The sequence below is a fragment of the Centruroides vittatus genome, unplaced genomic scaffold (assembly GCF_030686945.1).
Source record: "Centruroides vittatus isolate TY-2023 unplaced genomic scaffold, ASM3068694v2 scaffold_490, whole genome shotgun sequence".
NCBI lineage: Eukaryota > Metazoa > Arthropoda > Arachnida > Scorpiones > Buthidae > Centruroides > Centruroides vittatus.
Window position 1 is genome coordinate 2,489,677 of NW_027122711.1, and position 23,099 is coordinate 2,512,775.

The window sequence follows — 23,099 nt, forward strand, 5'->3', positions numbered from 1 at the left end:
GTTTGCATTTCCATTGTTTTTTGTGTGATGTTATCAAACTGTATTGACGTAAGTATGTATTTTATGCAATAAATTGTGCATATTTCTTCATACCTATGGCTATTCCTTTCAAATGTTTACGCAAAATGGTGTGCATTACTTTCGGACATTTTTGGGTATACAGGCGATAATTTATCTTATCCGCGTGAACCACATGTCGTTTCGTACTAATTAATTGATGCTCTAAAACCTTCTAATTGGGAAGTTTGCTCTATCTGTTTTCGTTTTCGATTTGCACTGTCTTTCTTCCAAATTTCGCCACTAGGGGCGCTGCTGTCGTTTGCATTAGGTCGGGCGTAGTCACTTTACTATACCGTTACCTCACTTGCATAGCTGTAGCTCTCTCCGTTCGCAAGAATTTTCCGGTTAAAGGGACTTTCCCATGCATCCTGTATAATTTAAAACAAAGTGATATTTACAATAATATATAAATATTTACACAATTATTTTTGTGTATCAGCAGCAATGCGCATAAAAGAACTTTTACTTTCATGCATATTTTTGGCACTCAGAGTTTTGTTTATGTCATTAGCAAAGATGTGAAGTCTTACAGTAAATTGAGTTTGCAAAAGTAATTCTGCAACTTCAAGTTTGCAGGATAATGGAACTCTGAAGCTTTCATTTAATGAGCTTGCAGTTAGTCTCATCAGATGCTCAGGTACATTTTTATGATTAAACAGTCTTAGAATATTTCTGAAAAGTTTCTTGTCCACATTTTATAATATTGAATGCTAATTCCGTTGGATGCATTAGACTTTCCTTACTGACTTCAGTTATCCATTCGTGTGGCGGTTTTGACGATGGCTCTGAGGTGTAAATTCCAGCTATGCAAATACTGCATGTTAATTTTTTGGAAATCGAATTATTTTGTGGTTAATGCATCTCTGGGAATAATTCCAGATGATGCACAAAATTTTAAGACAGAAGAAACGTTATAATTAAATAAACTTTTATTCACCGGAACTCGCATTTTCTCAAAGTAATTCGGGTCACTGATAGGGAGAGAGCTGGTGCTTCTTGCTGCTCATTTACATACTCTATGTAGTTCAGAGAAACTGTGTTTGAATGGAGCCCATTTTCTCTTACAGTTTATTTTGAAAGATTAATATCCTGTGACAGCAAGAAGCTTCTAATGTTTTTTAGTAAGTGAGAAACATCTGTGACAAAATATATGTTTTCACTTTATATAGTAGGATGTGAGATTTTACAGTTCACCCGATTACGTACTGAATGCACACCAATAGCACCCCACATACTGGTGTTGGTGGAACCCATATCACTTGAAGTACACTGTACAACAAGGCCATAGTCATGCAAACTCTGCATTAGTCTCTTTACAAAACACCACAGTAATTGTGTGGATCTGTTGAATTTCTCGTAAGTGCATATGCCACCTTCTCCTTCTAGTGGTGGTTAGTCCCTTCACAACGAAAACAAGAGCATGAGTAGCAAGATAAAATAAATTTTACATATAAAAACTTAAATTAAAAATAAAAAGTAATAATACAATATTTTTTAATCGTTATAATTATTTTACAGTTTATTTTTATTATATTTTAAACATTACTATATAAAAGTTTGTCTAGAGCTTTTATGGAGACTGAGGTTTAAGCGAGACTTTTTTGCCTTTTTCGGAAAATTGAATTAAGTATAACATTTATTTTTTAATAAAAAGCAATATTAAAGATTTTACTTTTCGCTAGTAACAATAACATTAATTTATATGGATAGGAAGCATTAAGGGCCATTGGGAAAGCAACCCAGGCAACCCTCTGGACAACCCAGGTTATGTAAAAATATTTTTATAATGTTAATAAAAGTATTGAATTTTATAGAAGATATATTTTTATAAAAATATTTAAATAATTATATTTTTTGAGTTTTGCTTATTTATACGAGAAAATATGTAATTTATATTAATTAATCGTATTTAATGTTAACAATATTTTTATTATGTATTGCATATATATATATATATACAGTATGCCAATATGTAATTTATAAATTTATATTGAAAAATTTAAATAAAATTAAAAATTTATTTAATTAATAATTAAGACATATTTGTAAGAATTTGTAAAATTTACTTCAGTTTTTTATAGTTCCTAACACGTTAAAAATAAAATAATGTATCAAGTAATTTGACGTAAGGGATTAATTTAAAAATATTTACGAAGGTTTTAAATTATATTCTATGTAAAATTTTATTATAATTACAATTTAAAATTAATTGCTGTTGCAAGAAACTCAGTTCATACACTCAGATATAACGTATAGAAAACGCTCAAGGTGTTTGTAAACAGCATAACCACAGATTGTACAAGTTTGTACATTCCAACTGCTTATTTTGAGATTATAACGCATCTAACATTAAACAAAACGTTTCTTATAATTTTATTGGTAATTTATTATGATTTGCACGCTTTCTTCGTCATAGGGATGACCTTTTCACGATTAAGAATATTTCAAATACTCACTGAAGGGGGAATATGGTACTGCAAACGGAAAAAGACTACAGTAAATAAACTGGATGACTGTGATATTGGAAAATTAGCTATACACAACAGCGTATGAAGAACTTATTGAAAGCAAGCGAGCAACCTTTTCTGTAGCGATTCAATCGCTAAAATACATTTTATGAAGTAATGACCCGACCAATTTGAACGAATTTTTGCACTTTTTGAGTGCCCCATACTTTTATTTTTGGTCTCATAATACCAAGAATACTGCGAAAACTGAAGGAAATAATAATTATTTTTTTTAAAAATCTTTTAGGCCCTTTACGCGAGTCTAAAACATTTATTAAAATTTTTGTTTTATACTTTTTAATCTTTTGGTGCTTGCGAAATCTTTTTCAATCTACAGGGAGTCCTTCTGTCCTCAAAACTGATGACAGAATGGCTTCTATAGAAGAATGGATTTCAACTGTTTTCAGAGAACCTTGCCAGAGGTCTTGCAAATTTCATTTCTATAATTTAATTGTTTTGATAACATTTTATTTTTAATCTTGGTTATTCTCTTCTCGTTGAAAAAGAAATGATGAACATATAGAAACGTTCTATATTAATCTCGTGACTATAGTAATGATGATTTAAGCTTATTTTTAACCCGTTCCTCACTACCCCGTGCTTACTCTTTGTGGATCTGGCCGAACTGATGATGGGTGTAATTAAAATTAGAAGGTCTTCTTAGGTCCCTTAAGACAAAAAGGGTAGAAAAAACCTCGAAAATATATTTTGACGTCGTATAAAGACTTATTTATTTAATTATTTTTATCAATAGAATGTTTAATTTTTGTATATATCATCTACGAAGAATTGTCGATGAATCATTCATATTTTCAGAATTTATTTTACATAAATCTCTATAAAATTTCGAATTTCAAAATTTGTAAATAGGGATAATCAAATAAAATCAAACGACAATTAGAGGAGAGGAAGTAAAATTTGAAGATTAATTAGTTGAAAGTAAAACCATTAACAATTACTAAAGATGTGAATGACGGCAAAAGTATTGTTTAAAAAAAAAAAAAAAACAAACTTAGAATTACACTGAAAAAGTTTTAGTTTTTTAACTACAAGAAGTTTTAATTTTTATTTAACATTACAGTTTTAACTACATTAGAATAATTTAATTAATTAATCGTGCTCAGGAATTCCTTCAATTGTGGGAATATTGTCTGGAAGTCCAAAACACTTGCATCTTCCAAAGTCGTGTACTCCTAATTTTGCTCCTAATTTTTTACATTCTCTATCGCAGGCTTCAGGATCAATCTTAAGTAAATTTAGAGGTGTTCCATCTTTAGCCTGGACTAAAAACATGACTAAATAAAAATTGATTTTATTAATTGTTTCTTCTACATATTTTTTACTTATATTAATTATTAAATATTCTACGTTACCTGAAAGCAGGAGAGATAGAAGGAATAAAGTCTTCATTTTGAAGTATCTGCACAGTAGATCTTTGGATAGCCTAATATTTTATTTAGTTGAATATAACATAAAATTATAAATTGAATAATTTATAAATTTTAATTATAAAACAAAGATATTTAAATATTTCTACTGGAATATTTTGCTAATTAAGGGAATTGTTTAAGAATCTATAAGAAAATCGATCTCGGGCCCTTTATAGATTTAAAAAAAAATAAATTTTATACGTAAAAATATATATATATATATATATATATACATTAATGTTAATTATTAGAAGTACTGGATAATACAGAACATGCGTTTTTTAAGAAATATTTAAAGAATTACTGTATATTCTTAATTTTATATAATTGTTTTTATTTCGTGTAAGTTTTTTGAAATTTTGCTTATTTATAAGAGAAAAATGTATAATTTATATTCATTTATCGTAATTAATGATAAAAATATTCATATTAGGCATTATACACATATATTTATATGTGTATAATGCCAAATATGAACATTAATTCTGATTAATATTCAAGTTAATATTTGAATATTAATCAAAATTAAAAATATATTTAATTAATAATTAAGGTAATTTTTAAGGTAATACTTAAGGTACTTAGTTTAGTTTCTTTAGTTTAATATATTAAAAATTACACCAGATAACATAGCAAGTAATTTGACATCAGTTCCTTATACGAGTTTACCAAATGTTAAAAAATTCATAAAACTTTCTCTTAGATTTTTACTCATTTTAATTTTTTCCACCATTTTATTACGTATAGTTTTTAACAGTTCATTTTCTATTACTCTGTGGGTTCTCTGATTTATTTCCACATTTCACACAGATGAAATACAAATCATCATTGTATTATTATATTTATCAAGAGTAATAATTTATTTTCAATATCTTTCAATAATTCTAATAGTTTGAAATTGTGAGGTCCGATTATTACCATGAGAAAAGTTAGTTAAGGTTTTACATTACACGTAAAAACGTCTCCGTACTGTCATCAAAGTGACTCGACACTCACAAACGGATCTGTTCCAGTGCATGAACAGCAGATTTTTACAGCATCTTGTAAAAATCCACACCGTTGTTCTTCATCAAATGAGCACTCAAGTTTGTCCGGTGCATTACAAAATTAGTTGAAGATAGAATGGGTAAACATTAAGAGTTAGCCAATCCGTTTTCAAGGAAGCTTACACATTGCGTGCTGGCTTTTTCCGATAATTTAGTAGTAGTGAAGGAATATTATTCTATAAATAATTTTCCGATTTTCGTATTGTCTCCTTAAGAAACAAATTATATATTATATACTGATATAAGTTTGAAGTGTCTATAATACTCATACATGAATAAAAGCTCATAATTTTATACATTTCAATGCCAAGATCAATAAAGATTTTCATAGCTACTCTTATTCAATGATTGTCTAAAATATCAGTAATACAATATTGAATAATTCACGTGTGTATTGTTCATTAATTTGTAAAAGTAAAATTAATTTGATAGAGTAAAATACACTAATTGGTATTAAATTAAAAATATTAGAGAAAAGTATTAAAAAGATTGTTACTTGCCTTAAAATCTGATAAACTAAATTAAAAATAGTAGCTTTAGGAGGAATAAATAAGCAATATTCTTGAAATGTATTGTGTTGAAATCTCAATTATGTCTAATTGTAACAAATTTTCGACTTAATATTTATTTATTAATTAAGCGTAACACATCAAAAATTTAAAAAAACATATTATTATTTTGCTAGTAATTAAAAGAAAAACTGATGTGTAATAAGTGATTTTTTTTTGTACCATAAAGTCATCAATTTAAAAAAAAACGTAGATTTTAATAGAGTAAAATACACCTAATAAGCAATAAGATTAAAATAATTTTTAAAAAACCTTTTAAATATTCGTATTTGATATTAATTGCTTATATTATTTTGTAAAACACGAAAACACAGAACGTATTTATACGTAACAACAACAATTGATGAATCAATTACAATGTCCATTTTATTTCTGGACATAAAGTTTGATATTCAGGAGGAACTTTTTAATCCTCAACCTATATATGAGCACATTGTTTCTGTCTGAGGACAGAAACAATGTGCTCATATATATCTAGCAGGTGAAAAGTCGTGTTTTGTGCATTCTCTTCCACAGTCTTCATGGGTCTTCATGGAATCATTGAAGCAAATGAAATAAGAACGCATTTCGAGATCTATGGTTCTATGGCAAAAGCTATTGGCTTAATGGAAAGCTGTCTTTGATCAACGTTGTCCAATTAACAAAATCTATCAATAGCGGGACAATTGATAGTATTTTGAATAGCAAAAATGGTGCAAAATAATTCCCTAAAAGACAACAATATCGAATAACAAACTGTCCAATAAAGATGAAGTGGGAATTGCGAGATTTGTAGTTGAAAAGCTCTTCTAAAAGCGAGAAAAGCTTAAATCTTGATTACCCACACATTGCTATGTCATTATTTCATAAGGAAGATTTTGTGCCCAATATCTATATTTCTCCGCAAACAGTGTATTACACTTTTGATCAGAATCCTCTTACAACTACTTTTATTTTTCTGTGTAAAGTTATTTGAACGTTTTTCCTCACAAGGAAGCAATGAACAAATGAAAAATGTATAATATTAATTACTTTAAAAAGTAAAATAATACGTTTCCATTTTATTATATAAAGAACAATATAATTTATAATCCTTTATTATTGTTAATATAAAATAATAATGAATAAATTTTACAAAAACATAAGAAATGAGAGAGCATATTTTTTTGAAGTGAGCTACAAATATTTAAGTTAAATGAATTACATTTTAAATATGCTGATGATTATATTTTTAAACCTTTAAACAAGCGTATTTTATGTATTATTTTTGTGTTATATTATGCATAAAATATAAAATTACGTTTAAACAGCAAACGATAAAATGCCATCTTTACCATGAAAGAACTAATATATATTTTAACAATTTCAGCCACTTTGTTATTATTAGTAAATTGTGGTAAGTAAATTTTATTCTTTTCAGTGATTATGATATTTTTCTAATATTAATTCTAATAAGTTTTTATTTCGTGACGGAACCAAAAATGCCTTGTCTTGTATTTTACTCCAAATTTCGTAAGTTACTTGGGTTTTTTGAAAAGTAAAGCCTACAAGGTCATAACTTTTATAAAAACGAAACAAATTATGTCAAAACTGGTTTAGAATTTAACTTGATTCCAAGAAAAAAAGTCAGTTTAAAAAATAATAATTCTAAAAAATTAACTCGATAAATTTTGATTCTTTTACATTTTTAATTATTTTCTGTAGTTAATTTAAATATTAACTACATATTATTAAGATTAATTTAAATATTATATAAGATAAAAAATCGTTCTTGCTTTCGTCTAGTTCATACCGATTTTTGTAAGCTTTTATTGGTCGGTTTGAATTGAAACTGACCAATGATAGTTAGGCCTACATTTAACATTGAAATTATAACTTGTTTTATAATATTATTGGTTAAACATTATTTATAAAGCTGTTTATATATAGTAAAAAATAATAAATTATTATTTTTTAATCTCTGTTAGCGTTATCAAACTTTAATTAGCCAATGACAGAGAATTTCAAGAAGTCAGTTTCCGATTGGTTAATATAAATTTAAATTAATTAAACACAAGGTCGGGACACGATATCGTGATGCATCGCGGCAGTCGACATATCGAGTCTTTTGAGGTGTGTACGGTGTTTCTAGAGCGAGTGTGATTGTTTGTTTCTTTCGATCTTGAGATATATTATTAAAATGCTTTGGTGTTGAGCACCGATTTGTAAAAATTCGACAGTCAGAGGTTCGTTGATTGTTTCGTTTTCCCACTGACAGATCCAGGAGAGTGAGATTTAAGAGTTAATATAAGTAATGGTTTATTGGTCATTATATACAAAGAAACCAGATTTATTAGAATTGAATAATAATAAATTTTTCTTGTAAATAATTGAAGAAATTCTGCCTTAAAGATTTTTACACCAAGGTGACAATTTATTGTTTCATAATATAGAGTACTCAACTTTCTTAATGTACAGTCAAACCTGTTTTTATGCGGGGGATAGGGACCGCATTAAAAAAAAACGCATTAAAAAAATCTCACGAAACTTCACGAATGGCTGTAAATAATAGTTTTCGCAACACAATTAAAAAAAATAATAATTTTTTTTATGCGGTCAACAGGGACCGCATAAAAAAAGTCTCACATAGAAAATAACTCAAAACCGTATGAAATAGAATTTATTGACAACAGATGTCAGCACTCGACTGCATCGTCTGGTCTATCGTCTGTTTTACATATTTTTGTCCAGGTGGTGTTTTGTTGACTTAAAAAGTAAATTATTTCATTTTTCGCATATTCATGCAATAATATTACTATAATAAGTGCATTTATGCTATAATAAGTTTATTTAGCTATAATAAGTCAACGTAAGACATGAGACGGCCGGATGGCCGAGCGGTAAAGGTGGCAGCCTACCGCTCTGGGGGACCCGGGATCGAATCCGAACGGGTCGAATAATCCCCAGGAATTTTTCGGGGGGGGGTGGTCCGTTCGGATATGTCGGGCCCCGTCCCTCACCACCTGGTCGCCCCATTGTGGGCCTGGCCGAACCCATAATGGGCCTACTAAAAGAGGCCCTCTTAGTGCCCACAGGGCGGAAAGAGTTAAAAAAAAAAAAAAAAAAAAAAAACGTAAGACATGACAAATCGCACGAGACTAGTCGCCAACTATACCGCACAAATTAAAAATTCGCATTAAAAAAATCGCACATAAAAACAGGTTTGACTGTATACATTAAGAAAAACATGATCTACTTACATTTTAAAAGCTCTTCTTTAACAAAAATTTTTAGGACATTAAACATTGCTTTTTCAGATTTTAAAAATATTTATCACAGGAGTGACAAATTCACATATTAATATCAGAAAAATTCACTAATCAATTATTTTTCAAAAACATGTATAATTTATATTAATTAAATCATTATTAATATTTACTAATTATTGTGAAGAATTCTGCTGTGTTAGATTTGTTATATAATAATAAACGATTACTTGCTTAGAAAACTACAGAAAATTATTTTCCTCTTCGAGTTGACGTTTTCCTTTATCAGGAACACAGGCCATACAAGATTACTTGAATATAATCAAAAAGAAACATTCAACTGAATTTTCTGCATATTTTATAATTATTATTGATTTTATAAATTCATATTTTAATACAAATAATGCTATTTTCTACATATACTGTATTTCTGTGTGAACTTTTGCATTTTCTGAAGTAACAGTTCTAGTGAAATTGGAAAATACAGTATCAGGTTACTAATAGAAATTTCTTTTAAATATTTTATGTTGTTAGATGAAAACAATTAAATTGCTTTAATATTTAACCCTTATTATATAATGTATGAAGTATGCATCATTAAAATGGTTTTAATTAACCCTGTTTAAATTACATTAAAAGATGCTTCTCAGATCAGTAGTAGTCTATAGACTGTTCGTTGTAAAAATTTACTTTTCTGACAGGTTGTATTATGTAACTTATTAAACAGAATAACAGAAACATTAGAATAACAAATTTATTAAACAAAATAAATGTTATAATATGTGGACTGAAAAACACACTTTAAACTTTAAAATAAAAAATAGTAATTGAAATTAAAACTTTCAGTCATTTAAGTTAATATTTCATAATAATTGAGAGAAATATAATAGTACAAATTGCATATTCTGACGAATAATTATGTTGCTTAATAATAATTTTTATTATAAAATAAACAGTAAAGTTCTATTTGTTGGTATTGTCTACTGTTTATTAAATGTTTATAAATATACTTATTTAATTCTCTATAAAAATAAATAAATTTGGTTTATATGCATAAGAAAATTCCTAAATGAAGGAAATATTATCTCTTGCAAATAGTTTTGAAGGTTTACTTTACATAATATATAAAGTTTGTGAGAATGTATATACAGTAGCATTAAAGAGTTTCTTGTCTCGAAAATTGTTGAAACTAGTACCCCAAATACTACGAGGGAGGGTTTTTTGAACCTCCGATAGTTCACAAAACAAAGACAAGTGTAAATAACAAAACGAATTTATTACCAACAGGGCCGGCCGTAGGTCGGTGCGGACGGTGCGACCGCGCCAGGCGCCTTCATAGGGGGGCGCAGAAAATGCAACGATAGTTCATCTGCTCAAAATGTAAAACCCAATCACCTTATTACTACTTAACCCTACCTGCCAAAATGGATGTACCAAATGCTTCACAATTGCTGAAGAACTGCTCGGAATTTGTAAAAGAGTACCGGGGTTATTCGTCTGCTCTGACAACAGCTAGGCAAATTGCTTCTCAGACTGAAACAGATCTTATTTTTAAGGCAGTCCGATCCCGAAGAAAGAACATTATTTGAATACGACGCCGTAGATGAGACACCAACAGATCCTGAAGAATTGTTTAAAATGAACGTGTTTTACCCTATGATCGATACAATTGAGAATGTGTTGGTCTCTCGTTTACACAACTATCCAAATTTAATGATACATGCTCCTTTCTATACAACAAAACAATTCCTGAAAAGTCCAAATTGGAAAAAGTCTGTGCAGATTTAGAAATAAGTTTAACCGATGGGGAAAAACGTGACATGTCTGGTTATGAATTAGTTGAGGAACTTTTACGCCTGAATTCATTGTTGAAAGAGCTCGAATTAGCAGAATTAATAAAAGTTCTTCAACTTATTAATCAAAATGGCTGGCAGGATATATTTCCGAATGTATGGACAGCACTTCCAATTTTGCTGACCATACCTGTAACTGTCGCTAAAGGAGACCAAAGTTCAATAAATTAAAACTCATTAAAACTTATTTACGTTCAACCATGTGTGAGGATAGACTGTCAGATCTAGCAATTTTATCAATAGAAAATAGTATTGCCCAGGACTCGAATTATTCTGAATTAATAAAAAAATTTGTAAGCGTTAAAGCGAGGAAGGTGGAAATCGAGGCTCTTTACTTCATTTTTCGTTTTTTAATTTGTTTCAATTTTAAATTAATTTACGATGTAAATTTGACTTTTCGTAACGTGAGCATTGTCTGTGCCAATAAATAAATCTTTCCGAACAGATATTGTTTGTTTCATTTTATTGTTATTGTTCCTCATCCATACTATTTCTATGCTAATCTTTCAGGGGCCTGAGTTATTAATAATGTAAAAAAATGTATGTTAGCTTTAGAGTCTATGTACAGTTTAGTCTCTACGGGAAAGTACCACAATGAGATCTCGCACCAGCTGAAAACCTTGCTAGGGTCGCCTCTGCTTATGATGGCAGAGTTATTTAATCAGATGGATGTACAGGCTGGTTACCCATTCTCTAAATGTAGAAATGAATGTAATTAGAACGGTTTTTCGTTCCCGAAATATCATTTTCTATTCTATTTCTAAAAATTTATACACTGGTGCCTCATATAACGTACTTAATCCGTTTCAGCTAAACGTCCGTTAAGTGAAAATTTCGTTGTACGAAACGCATTTTCCCATAGAAATATATGTTAAAACATCTAATTCGTTCTGCAGCATAAAATAACCACACTGTACCATTTAAAAAAAATGAAAATGGAGCAGTCACCAATTATGTCGGGTAGTCATATGTTGTGAGGAGGAGGTAGAGGAACACTTTCTTCACACATTCATACAGACACACAATTTTTACACATTGCAGCAGGTCTCTTTTTATTGTTTTTTAATCAGTCAGGTTCAGGAGAGGCTACCGAGGCTTGCAAGGTCAACTCCTCTTGTTCCATGCTTTGTTTTTTGGCAGCTGGCTTCATGAAAAACATGTCCACGGTGGTCTGTTTCTCTCTCTTCTTCAACACCTGTCAGAAATGAGTGCAAGGGTGTATTGTAGAGATCATTGATCCTGTTGGCCTCAGCTGTGTTTGGATAGTGAGTATTGGGTAACTCCTGAACCTCTCCCCATTTGACAAGGAAGTCCTTGATGTCAGCAGTTGAAATTGGTTGATTGGATAACTCCTCCTTGTCGTCAGATGAAGCTTCCCTTTGAGCTTCATCATGTTCCTGGACGAGAAGTGCTTGGAGCTCTTCAGTTGTCAGCTCTTCTTGGTGTTCTTCAATGAGCTCCTCCACATCCTCCACCTCCATCTCCAATTCCAACTCTTGGGCCGTCGAGATAATCTCCTGCACCACTTCTGTATCCTCAGCTGGTTCTTCCTGGGTCCATTCAGAAACAAGCCTCTTCCAGGCTGAATTGAGGGTCTTCTGCGTGATTTCTCCCCGGGCCTTCTGGATGAGTCTAATTGACACAAGAACATCAAACTTCTCTTTCTAGAACTTTCGGACAGTCATGTCTCTACAAAGCTGACATTCTTCAAACACCATCATGAAGAGAGCTCTGGTGTACAGTTTTTTCAAGTTGCCAATGAGTTGCTGATCCATTGGCTGAAGGATGGCAGTGGTGTTTTCTGGCAGATACTGCAGCTTGATGAAAGCATAGCTTCCTTTAAAGATCTCCTCCAGGTATTTTGGGTGCTTTGTCCAGTATCAGCAGGGCTTTGAGCGGCAGCTCTTTCAAAGGCTCCTAAAATGCCTATTTCAAAAAAGCTATTTTGGGAAGCCAAGAAGGGGAAAACATCTAAAAATAGCAGATTGCCATTGGCAACGGCAAAAGAGTAGAAACATCATTCGCACTTGTTCGCAGAAAGTCCGTTGTTTGCTTCATGTAACTGCCGAACGGAAAGTCCGTTGTTCGCAGCCAGTCCGTTGCTCGAGTCACGTAACAGCTAAACAGAAAGTCCGTTGTTCGCAACGTCCGTTATTCCAGGCGTGCGTTATACGAGGCATCACTGTATATAAAAATATGTTTAAATGTTATTTAATAAAATTCTTCATTGTTATAAATACAGCGTAATTATTAGATGCACTTACAAAATCTAGATGTAATGTTGATTATTGTCATTTCACTCGAATTATTAATTATTATTAATTAAAACAATTGAATAAATATATTTATAATATCAAAATATGTAATAATCTACCTTTTTCAATGACTTATCTTACTGTAGAGTAGTGTAAACATCGTGTAAAATGACGAACTGTATATAAAAATTTCATAACTTGTTTTTTGTTATTTAATTCTTATCTATTTATTTTTCTGTGAAAACATCCTTGTGAAAACCAATAAGTTTGATTGAAGCTATTTATATAATCCGATACTTAAAAAATATCGAATTCCCGATGACAATGCAGATACAATGATATCAATTTGGCATTGATGGCATGTCTCTGTTACAGTTTGTGAAAATATTTCAGAAAATAAGCAATGCCCGAAACGCGTATCGGCCTATAGAGGATCCAGAATAAAAATAAAGTAAAAATGCCTAGTGTCTATTAATTCACCTAGTAGTGAAGGTGTAAAGATCGCTTTTAGCGTCCTAAGTCGAAAAGCCACGCGACCGAGATAATTGGACCCACCTGGCGTTGGGGCCATAAACGGCCGGAAAGATCAAAGGAGTAGCGTCTCCGTTTAAGGGTCAATGTGTTTGCTACGTGTCGGCCGGCTTGGGAAAAAAATGTAAACAAGGGACGGACGCGAATGTAAGCTACGTCGTCGGGAAATAGGGCGGACGTCTTTGGAAGCTCCCAGGGGAAAAGAAGAATCTGATTGGCCGCAAGTTGTCGCCGTAGAATCCTTTAAATTGTAAGGGATACGCGAGAAACGGGGAGAAGGGCAAGAGACTGTTAACACGGTAGTTTCAGGCACTTGGACAGCCCGCTGAGCGTAGAGAGAGTGTTCTCCTCTGACAACGATCTCAGGGACGGGTAAGTGCGGAGACTGGACAGGCCGTGTAGTTGAGCCAACTCCACGAACCGACCGGAGTTTCCCGAGAGGCCAATAGTCTCCAACAGACAAGCTGACGTGAGACACCACACCTGTGTTGCTTAGTGTACATAATGTTGTCGAACTTGGACATTCTGTAAATATTTGTGTTGTAAATAAAGTGTAAATATTCACTTGTTGAGTGTGGAGGTGTAGCTTTCTTCGAACCATCGTACGGACGTTTTCGAGTCGTAAAGACCAACTCGAGAAGGAATATCGTAAAGATCGTAACGGCTTAATAAGGATCTTCACTGAAGGAAAAAAGCAAAAAATATTTATTTCTAATTTTTATTACTAGGTGAAAAAATGGCGTATGAAGAACAAGAAACACAAAATGGAAACACGCAAAAGGTTTTTATTCACAACATTTGTTCAATGTGCAATTTATTTGCATCAGTCACATGTTCATTGAACAAATGTTGTGAATAAAAACCTTTTGCGTGTTTCCATTTTGTGTTTCTTGTTCTTCATGCGCCATTTTTTCACCTAGTGATAAAAATTCGAACTAAATATTTTTTGAATTTTCATTTTAATATAACATATAACATATATACCAAGTTCCATCAAAATACGTCCACGAGAACGAGCTCTAGACAGGTCTGAATAGAGCCACTTTAATTATAACCACCCTGAACCTTCTAACATCGTCTCTTAGCATGCACATGAGGAAATTAACAGTTTTACAGCAGAGTCGAACTTTCATTTGAAGCTATTCGTCCGCGGTGAAAGGTTGACTCTGCCATGGAACTGTTAATTTCTTCATGTGCATGCTAAGAGACGATGTTAGAAGATACCTTTTTATGTATTGTCTACTTTTAAGCATTTTTCTTAAATTTTTTAACTTTAACTTACCTGGCAATTATCAAATGTTATTATTATGCAATTTAATTGTGTTATTTTTTTTTTCTTAAATAATGCATATTTGCTGTTTAAGTATATCGAAATGGGTAGTGTTTAGGGTCTAGGAATAGATTAGTTGGCTTTCTAATTAAAAAATTAATTCGGATTTCGAACGATTGTAAGTTCGAACAGCCTTCTGCAATGAATTAAATTCGAAGTACGTGGCACCCCTTTTTTGATATTGTACTCGTTTAAATATTTTATGTTTAATAAATGAGTAATAATTCTTAAATATGTAATAAAATTATTTGAAATAAACTTTTTCTCTATTTTTTCAAAGAAACTTTATTATATTTTATTTTCTGAAATATTTTCATGAACTGTAAACAGAGACATGCCATCAATGCCGAATTGATATCATTGTATCTGCATTGTCATCAGGAATTCGATATTAATCAAGTATCGGATTATATAAATAACTTCAAACTTATCGGTTTTCACAAGGATGTTTTCACAGAAAAATAAATAGATAAGAATGAAATAATAAAAATGTTGAGGAATTTTTATATAAAGTTCGTCATTTTACACGATGTTTAAACTACTCTACAGTAAGATAAGTCATTGAAAAAGGTAGATTTTTACATATTTTGATATTATAAATATATTTATTCAATTATTTTAATTAATAATAATTACTAATTCGAGTGAAATGACATTAATCAACGTTATATCTAGATTTTGTAAGTGTATCTAATAATTATGCTATATTTACGATAATGAAGAATTTTATTAAATAACATTTAGACATATTTTTATATAATAATACAGTATAAACTTTTTTAGAATTAGAATAGAAACCAATATTTCGGGAACGAAAAACCGTTCTAATTACATTCATTTCTACATTTAGAGAATGGGTAACCAGCCTGTACATCCATCTGATTAAATAACTCTGCCATCATAAGCAGAGGCGACCCTAGCAAGGTTTTCAGCTGGTGCGAGATCTCATTGTGGTACTTTCCCGTAGAGACTAAACTGTACATAGACTCTAAAGCTAACATACATTTTTTTACATTATTAATAACTCAGGCCCCTGAAAGATTAGCATAGAAATAGTATGGATGAGGAACAATAACAATAAAATGAAACAAACAATATCTGTTCGGAAAGATTTATTTATTGGCACAGACAATGCTCACGTTACGAAAAGTCAAATTTACATCGTAAATTAATTTAAAATTGAAACAAATTAAAAAACGAAAAATGAAGTAAAGAGCCTCGATTTCCACCTTCCTCGCTTTAACGCTTACAAATTTTTTTATTAATTCAGAATAATTCGAGTCCTGGGCAATACTATTTTCTATTGATAAAATTGCTAGATCTGACAGTCTATCCTCACACATGGTTGAACGTAAATAAGTTTTAATGAGTTTTAATTTATTGAACTTTGGTCTCCTTTAGCGACAGTTACAGGTATGGTCAGCAAAATTGGAAGTGCTGTCCATACATTCGGAAATATATCCTGCCAGCCATTTTGATTAATAAGTTGAAGAACTTTTATTAATTCTGCTAATTCGAGCTCTTTCAACAATGAATTCAGGCGTAAAAGTTCCTCAACTAATTCATAACCAGACATGTCACGTTTTTCCCCATCGGTTAAACTTATTTCTAAATCTGCACAGACTTTTTCCAATTTGGACTTTTCAGGAATTGTTTTGTTGTATAGAAAGGAGCATGTATCATTAAATTTGGATAGTTGTGTAAACGAGAGACCAACACATTCTCAATTGTATCGATCATAGGGTAAAACACGTTCATTTTAAACAATTCTTCAGGATCTGTTGGTGTCTCATCTACGGCGTCGTATTCAAATAATGTTCTTTCTTCGGGATCGGACTGCCTTAAAAATAAGATCTGTTTCAGTCTGAGAAGCAATTTGCCTAGCTGTTGTCAGAGCAGACGAATAACCCCGGTACTCTTTTACAAATTCCGAGCAGTTCTTCAGCAATTGTGAAGCATTTGGTACATCCATTTTGGCAGGTAGGGTTAAGTAGTAATAAGGTGATTGGGTTTTACATTTTGAGCAGATGAACTATCGTTGCATTTTCTGCGCCCCCCTATGAAGGCGCCTGGCGCGGTCGCACCGTCCGCACCGACCTACGGCCGGCCCTGTTGGTAATAAATTCGTTTTGTTATTTACACTTGTCTTTGTTTTGTGAACTATCGGAGGTTCAAAAAACCCTCCCTCGTAGTATTTGGGGTACTAGTTTCAACAATTTTCGAGACAAGAAACTCTTTAATGCTACTGTATATACATTCTCACAAACTTTATATATTATGTAAAGTAAACCTTCAAAACTATTTGCAAGAGATAATATTTCCTTCATTTAGGAATTTTCTTATGCATATAAACCAAATTTATTTATTTTTATAGAGAATTAAATAAGTATATTTATAAACATTTAATAAACAGTAGACAATACCAACAAATAGAACTTTACTGTTTATTTTATAATAAAAATTATTATTAAGCAACATAATTATTCGTCAGAATATGCAATTTGTACTATTATATTTCTCTCAATTATAATGAAATATTAATTTAAATGACTGAAAGTTTTCATTTGAATTACTATTTTTTATTTTAAATTTTAAAGTGTGTTTTCAGTTCACATATTATAACATTTATTCTGTTTAATAAATGTGTTATTCTAATGTTTCTGTTATTCTGTTTAACAAGTTACATAATAGAACCTGTTAGATAACTAAAACTTTACCACAAACAGTCAATAGACTAGTACTGATCTGAGAAGCATCTTTTAATGTAATTTAAACAGGGTTAATTAAAACCACTTTAATGATGCATACTTCATACATTATATAATAAGTGTTAAATATTAAAGCAATTTAATTGTTTTCATCTAACAACATAAAATATTTAAAAGAAATTTCTATTAGTAACCTGATACTGTATTTTCCAATTTCACTAGAACTGTTACTTCAGAAAATGCAAAATATTCACACTGAAATACAGTATACGCAGATAATAGCATTATTTATATCAAAATATCAAGTTATAAAAGAAATAATAATCTATATAAATAAAAACGTAAATGTTCGTTTGTTCAAAATCTTAATTAATTCTCCGAAAGTTCTTCACCGATTGCTTTGAAATTTTGATACAACGTTGCATTTGAATACGCGCGAGTTTTAAAAATATTATTACATAACCTGAGTTGTCAAGAGGTGGATGCTTTCCCCATAGCCCTTAATGCTTCCTATCCCTATAAATTAATGTTATTGTTACTAACGAAAACAAATCTTTAATATTGCGTTTTATTAAAAAAGAAAAGTTGTACTTAGTTCTAATTTAAATTTTTATATGTAAAATTTATTTAAAAAGAAAATTTTCTACAGGGACCGAAATCGATTCTCTTATAGTGATTCTCACTCGTTTTTCGATTATTTTCCCAATTATCTTTGTTTAAAAAAAATTAGCAAAATATCCCAATTAAAATCTTTAATTATCTTCGTTTTATTATGAAAATTTATAAATGATTTAATTCATAATAACGTAAATTATAATTTAATTTTACATTTTACTAGATAAAGTATTAGGTTATCCAAAGATCTAGATACTTCAAAATGAAGACTTTATTACTTGTATGTCTACTGCTTTCTGGTAACGTAAAAGATTTAATAATTAATACAAGTAAAAATTACGTAGAAAACAAATTAATAAAAATAACTTTTATTTAGTCGTGCTTTTAGTCCAGACTAAAGATGGAACACCACTAAAGTTTCTTTTGAACCCTCCTGAAGACTGCGATGGAGAATGTAAAAAATTAGGTGGATCTGTGGGAGTTTCCAAAGGAAGATGCAAGTGTTTTGACCTTCCACGAAACGTCCCCACAATTGATGAAATTCCTGATATCGATTAATTAATTAAATTACTGTAATGTAATTTAAAACTGTAATAACAAATGTTACAAAAATAAAATTAAAAGATTAATTATAAAGACTTAAATTTTTATGTTGTCATTTTTTAATTTTACAAGGACTATAATTTTCTTTAATAATGAGAAACTTGTCCAAGTATTTTTTCTCTCGCTGAATTTGTATATTATTTTAAATAATCATCAAATCTATTTGTTAAAAAATTGTTGTTATTGACTTTGTAATGTATTTATATTGTATATTTCATGCAGCTCTTGTTTTCCCAGTAAAATTTAGGTAATGAACTAAATTTTATTTATTTATTTACAGCAAAATCTCTTCGCATTCGTATAACGTGTTAATACATTCAATGTCTGATTGTGACAAAAATTGCCATTTGTAAACTTCTTTAATGGTAACATTTGAAAGAGTTAGCATTAACTTATTTTATCATCTTTAGCAGATGATTTAGGACCATAATGCATAATGGTATCGTAACTTTATTTGTCACATACAGTCAAACCTGTTTTTATGCGGGGGATAGGGACCGCATTAAAAAAAACGCATTAAAAAAATCTCACGAAACTTCACGAATGGCTGTAAATAATAGTTTTCGCAACACAATTAAAAAAATATTTTTTTATGAGGTCAATAGGGACCGCATAAAAAAAGTCTCACATAGAAAATAACTCAAAACCGTACGAAATAGAATTTATTGACAACAGATGTCAGCACTTGACTGCATCGTCTGGTCTATCGTCTGTTTTACATATTTTTGTCCAGGTGGTGTTTTGCTGACTTAAAAAGTAAATTATTTCATTTTTCGCATATTCATGCAATAATATTACTATAATAAGTGCATTTATGCTATAATAAGTTTATTTAGCTATAATAAGTCAACGTGAGACATGACGAATCGCACGAGACTAGTCGCCAACTATACCGCACAAATTAAAAATTCGCATTAAAAAAATCGCACAAATAAAAATCGCACATAAAAAGAGCGCATAAAAACAGGTTTGACTGTATTCTCAAGAAATTCTTATCGTACACCTGAAATTCCGTCTTAAATTCTGTTTGTTAAAGAAAAGTCATCAGTTCAAACTATTTATGCATAAAATATATTAAACAGTATAACTTACCATCTTTAATATTATCCCATAAAATGTTTATATATTTATCGCGATCCGGTCGAGTATGTTTGTGATACAAGCCATTAGCTTGGCCTAATTCGTGAAGTATGATTCCAAGGATCTAACACCCGCTTCCTAAATTAAGTATCTGTCATCCATCCCGTTTTCCAACATAGGAATTACATCTGAAATATATATATATTATTATTATTATTATAAATAAAACGTAAATAATTAAATATCCGTATCAATATTCTTACCCTTTCCCTTCCTGTATATAATTATTCTCTCTTCTTTTTACAAACGTAAGCAAGTTACAAGCTCCATGTAGTCAAAAATTAACTTTAAAAACTTAATTCTGGAAGAATCTAGTAGAAATTATTATTGTTATATTAATCGATATTATTAATTATTTCAAATACAGCAAAGTAACGTACTTAGGAAAGAAGAAAACTTGTAAAATATTATACCATCATCCCAAAGTTTATTCGGTTTCAATACAGCTACTCGACTCTAAATATTTTAAAATTCTTTAATTTAAAAAATTTTTGGATATAAATTTATATTATTATAATATTGGATATATATTAAGAAACTTTACAAAGTTTGCGGCATCCGTTATCCATGCGCCAGTTCGAATACAGATACCACGAAAAGCATCACCATTTTGAATGGAAACCCGAAACGACCCGCGAAAATTGTTGCGCTAGTTGTGGGTTTGCCCAAATCCCTCATCGTGAACCTGGGCATATCCACAATGGGCACTAGATAAGGCCTTTTTTTGTGTTCACAAGAAGGAAGGAGTAGAGAATCCGAAAGACAGAATACGCATAAAAATATTAAACATTGAGAGATTGTTTTCTTCTATTCGAGAGATCTGAATTACACTGGTAAGGGCATATGATTAGGATGCCATATTCTTGGTCGTCTAATTCTTGATCTTCCACAATGTCTGGATTTTAGGGTCATCATAAAAGATTCCCAAGAAAGTCCGTCATAATGAACGTGCAATTCTGATATGTAACATACAAGAAGACGAGAGAACTTAATGGATAAACCCTATCCAGGAAATTGGACACGTCTTGCGATTCTGTTAAATAAATTAGAAGGCACGATGATCATTGGAAGAGCATTCCGTCATAGCTTTTCCCTCGAGCCTCCAAAAACAATAGGCACTAAAAATGAACAAACAAAGGATAAATGTGTAAAAATTTATAAATTACTTTTTCAAATGACGTATTCAATCTAATATCGCCTTCGAATAAATCCACATTTTCCATAGAACTCTTATACAAAGTATAATCGAAGGTTTCATTGTTTGCTAAAACAGTTCTTTGATAGGAAATGAATAAATGTCTACAAAAGATAAATTAAATAAAATTCTATAATAATGATAATATTAGAATTAATATGATTGTAATACTTACAAAGTAATTGTATAGAAAATCATAATCGTCTAGCTTATAAATTAAAGATTTTCTTCTTCTTTACCCTAGTGTCTGAGACTTCCGCATTACCAGTCTCGAGCCCTTTCTTCTCTTCTCTTCCGTTTGCTCTCCGATTTAAGGACTTTTTGGACGGGAACTTCTGACCAATTACAGACCTTCTTTGCGAACAGCTTTTACTCATCAGATGAGGGTGAAGCTTACATTCGCGTCCGCCAATCTCCGATGTGGGTGATCACCCACTTGTTTACTGCCAGGAGTTTACCACCTTGCAAGTGGTCTACCACCGGACCATCTTTGAATCCAATTAGCGAGGTCGGTGCTTCTATTGTTTCCTCTCCGTTTACAAGCGAATACTTTACAGAATATATTCTATAAAAACATAATAAATGTGAGAGTATATTTACAAGTGAGTTACAAATATTGAACTTGAGTGAATTAAATTTTAAATATGACGATGATTATTATGATTATATTTTTAAACTTTTAAATGAGCATATTTTATGTATTATTTCGTATTATATTAACGCTTAAAATATAAAATTACGTTTAAACAGCAACCGATAAAATGCCATCTTTACCATGAAAGAACTGATATATATTTTAACAATTTCAGCCACTTTGATATTATTATTAAATTGTGGTAAGTGTAAATTTTATTCTTTTTCAGTGATTATAATATAATTTCTAATACAGTGGGTGATCGGTTAACGAACAAATCGTATAACGAACACTTTCGCGAAAGACTTTTATGTTCGGACAACGAACACATGTTCGGATAACGAACACCTCACAGAACAAACATAAGAAGAAGCGACGTAAAATAATGAATACCGATTGGTCTTCACTTGTCTTCAGGCAACAATTTAAAACTTTTAGGATAGTATTATACTATCCGAAAAGTTATACTGATCAGATAGTATTCATCCGAACTTTGAAACACTCCCTAGTAATTTCAGCCTTTTGTTTTTCTTACCAAAAAAAAATTCTTTTATAGTATTCGCGAGATGTCGGGCCGGCACTCGTTAAGTTTCGCGTTGGTTTTATTCTCGAAAGGTGAGAGTATAATAGCAAAAAATCGGGAAAAGTCGCCAATCCTTATAGTCGTGAAGTAAGTGTGCTCTGCTTTCCGACTGCTGTAACTTTGGATTTAGTGATTTCTCCTATGGATATTATACACCGTTGGGAAGAACTAATTGTAAGGAAGCCGTGAGTGTTTTAATTTTGTTCTACGTCTCGCGGTTGGCGAGTTACAGCCGTCTGTAGTTACGTTCTTTCTCGGGCCCCATCGGCCCCCCCTTGTGTAATCGGACTTTTCTTCGACGGGCTTTGTTAGCCCATTACGCGCTCTGTATACTGTATAAATTTAGTTAATATTACTCTGTTAGTTATTAAGTTATCGCTACTTAGTTGTCATCTCTGTAACAAAGAACTGTTCTCCACGTGTTTTTCTGGTCTCAGCCGTTCGGCGTATCCGAGCCGTTTGGCGAGCTGTAGCCGGGTAGCGTGTTTTTGCGCTGTTCGGCGTTTTTACTTGTTTTCGTGTGTGCGCGTCTGTGCGGGCTACAAACTTGGTTTCTTGGACTCTATACTCTTCTGTCAATCGTTCTCATGGATACCTTGGCGGACGTGCCGGAAAGGAAGTTACTAGCTGTAATTTCCAGAGGACTTGACTGTATTATGCAAGCTCTCCCAGCAAATTCCTATGGCTCGGTTTCGGTTGCTAATAGGAAAAGTGTGAGACAGGCGGCGCTTGACATGCACGCAGCTGCGAATAACTTATTTGGAATAGTATTAGCACTCCGCTCAACTGAGCAGGAAGGGAAGGGTACCTACGCCG

At 31.3% G+C, this 23,099-nt stretch overlaps 3 long non-coding RNA genes across 5 annotated transcripts in view; 1 reads left to right on the top strand and 2 right to left on the bottom strand.

Annotated features, from left to right (window-relative positions):
* LOC136989358 (uncharacterized) overlaps nt 1-21,309 on the bottom strand; it is a 315,036-nt gene extending 293,727 nt beyond the window's left edge. Inside the window, exons 1-4 of one of the 3 annotated variants that reach the window (XR_010882905.1) lie at nt 21,242-21,309; nt 21,038-21,170; nt 20,252-20,327; nt 20,116-20,182 (exon numbers count right to left, since the gene is read on the bottom strand). This is a non-coding gene — a long non-coding RNA (uncharacterized lncRNA). Of the gene's footprint in view, nt 1-20,115; nt 20,183-20,251; nt 21,171-21,241 lie in introns of all 3 variants that reach the window. The other 2 variants (XR_010882904.1, XR_010882903.1) reach the window with 2 other exon arrangements.
* Nucleotides 18,331-18,653, top strand: LOC136989360 (uncharacterized). Its single transcript, XR_010882906.1, has 2 exons — nt 18,331-18,427; nt 18,505-18,653. It is a non-coding gene; the product is annotated as an uncharacterized lncRNA (long non-coding RNA).
* LOC136989361 (uncharacterized) lies at nt 19,708-20,099 on the bottom strand. Its single transcript, XR_010882907.1, has 3 exons — nt 20,075-20,099; nt 19,824-19,999; nt 19,708-19,754 (listed from the first exon to the last, which is right to left on the bottom strand). It is a non-coding gene; the product is annotated as an uncharacterized lncRNA (long non-coding RNA).
* Nucleotides 21,310-23,099: the final 1,790 nt, after the last annotated feature.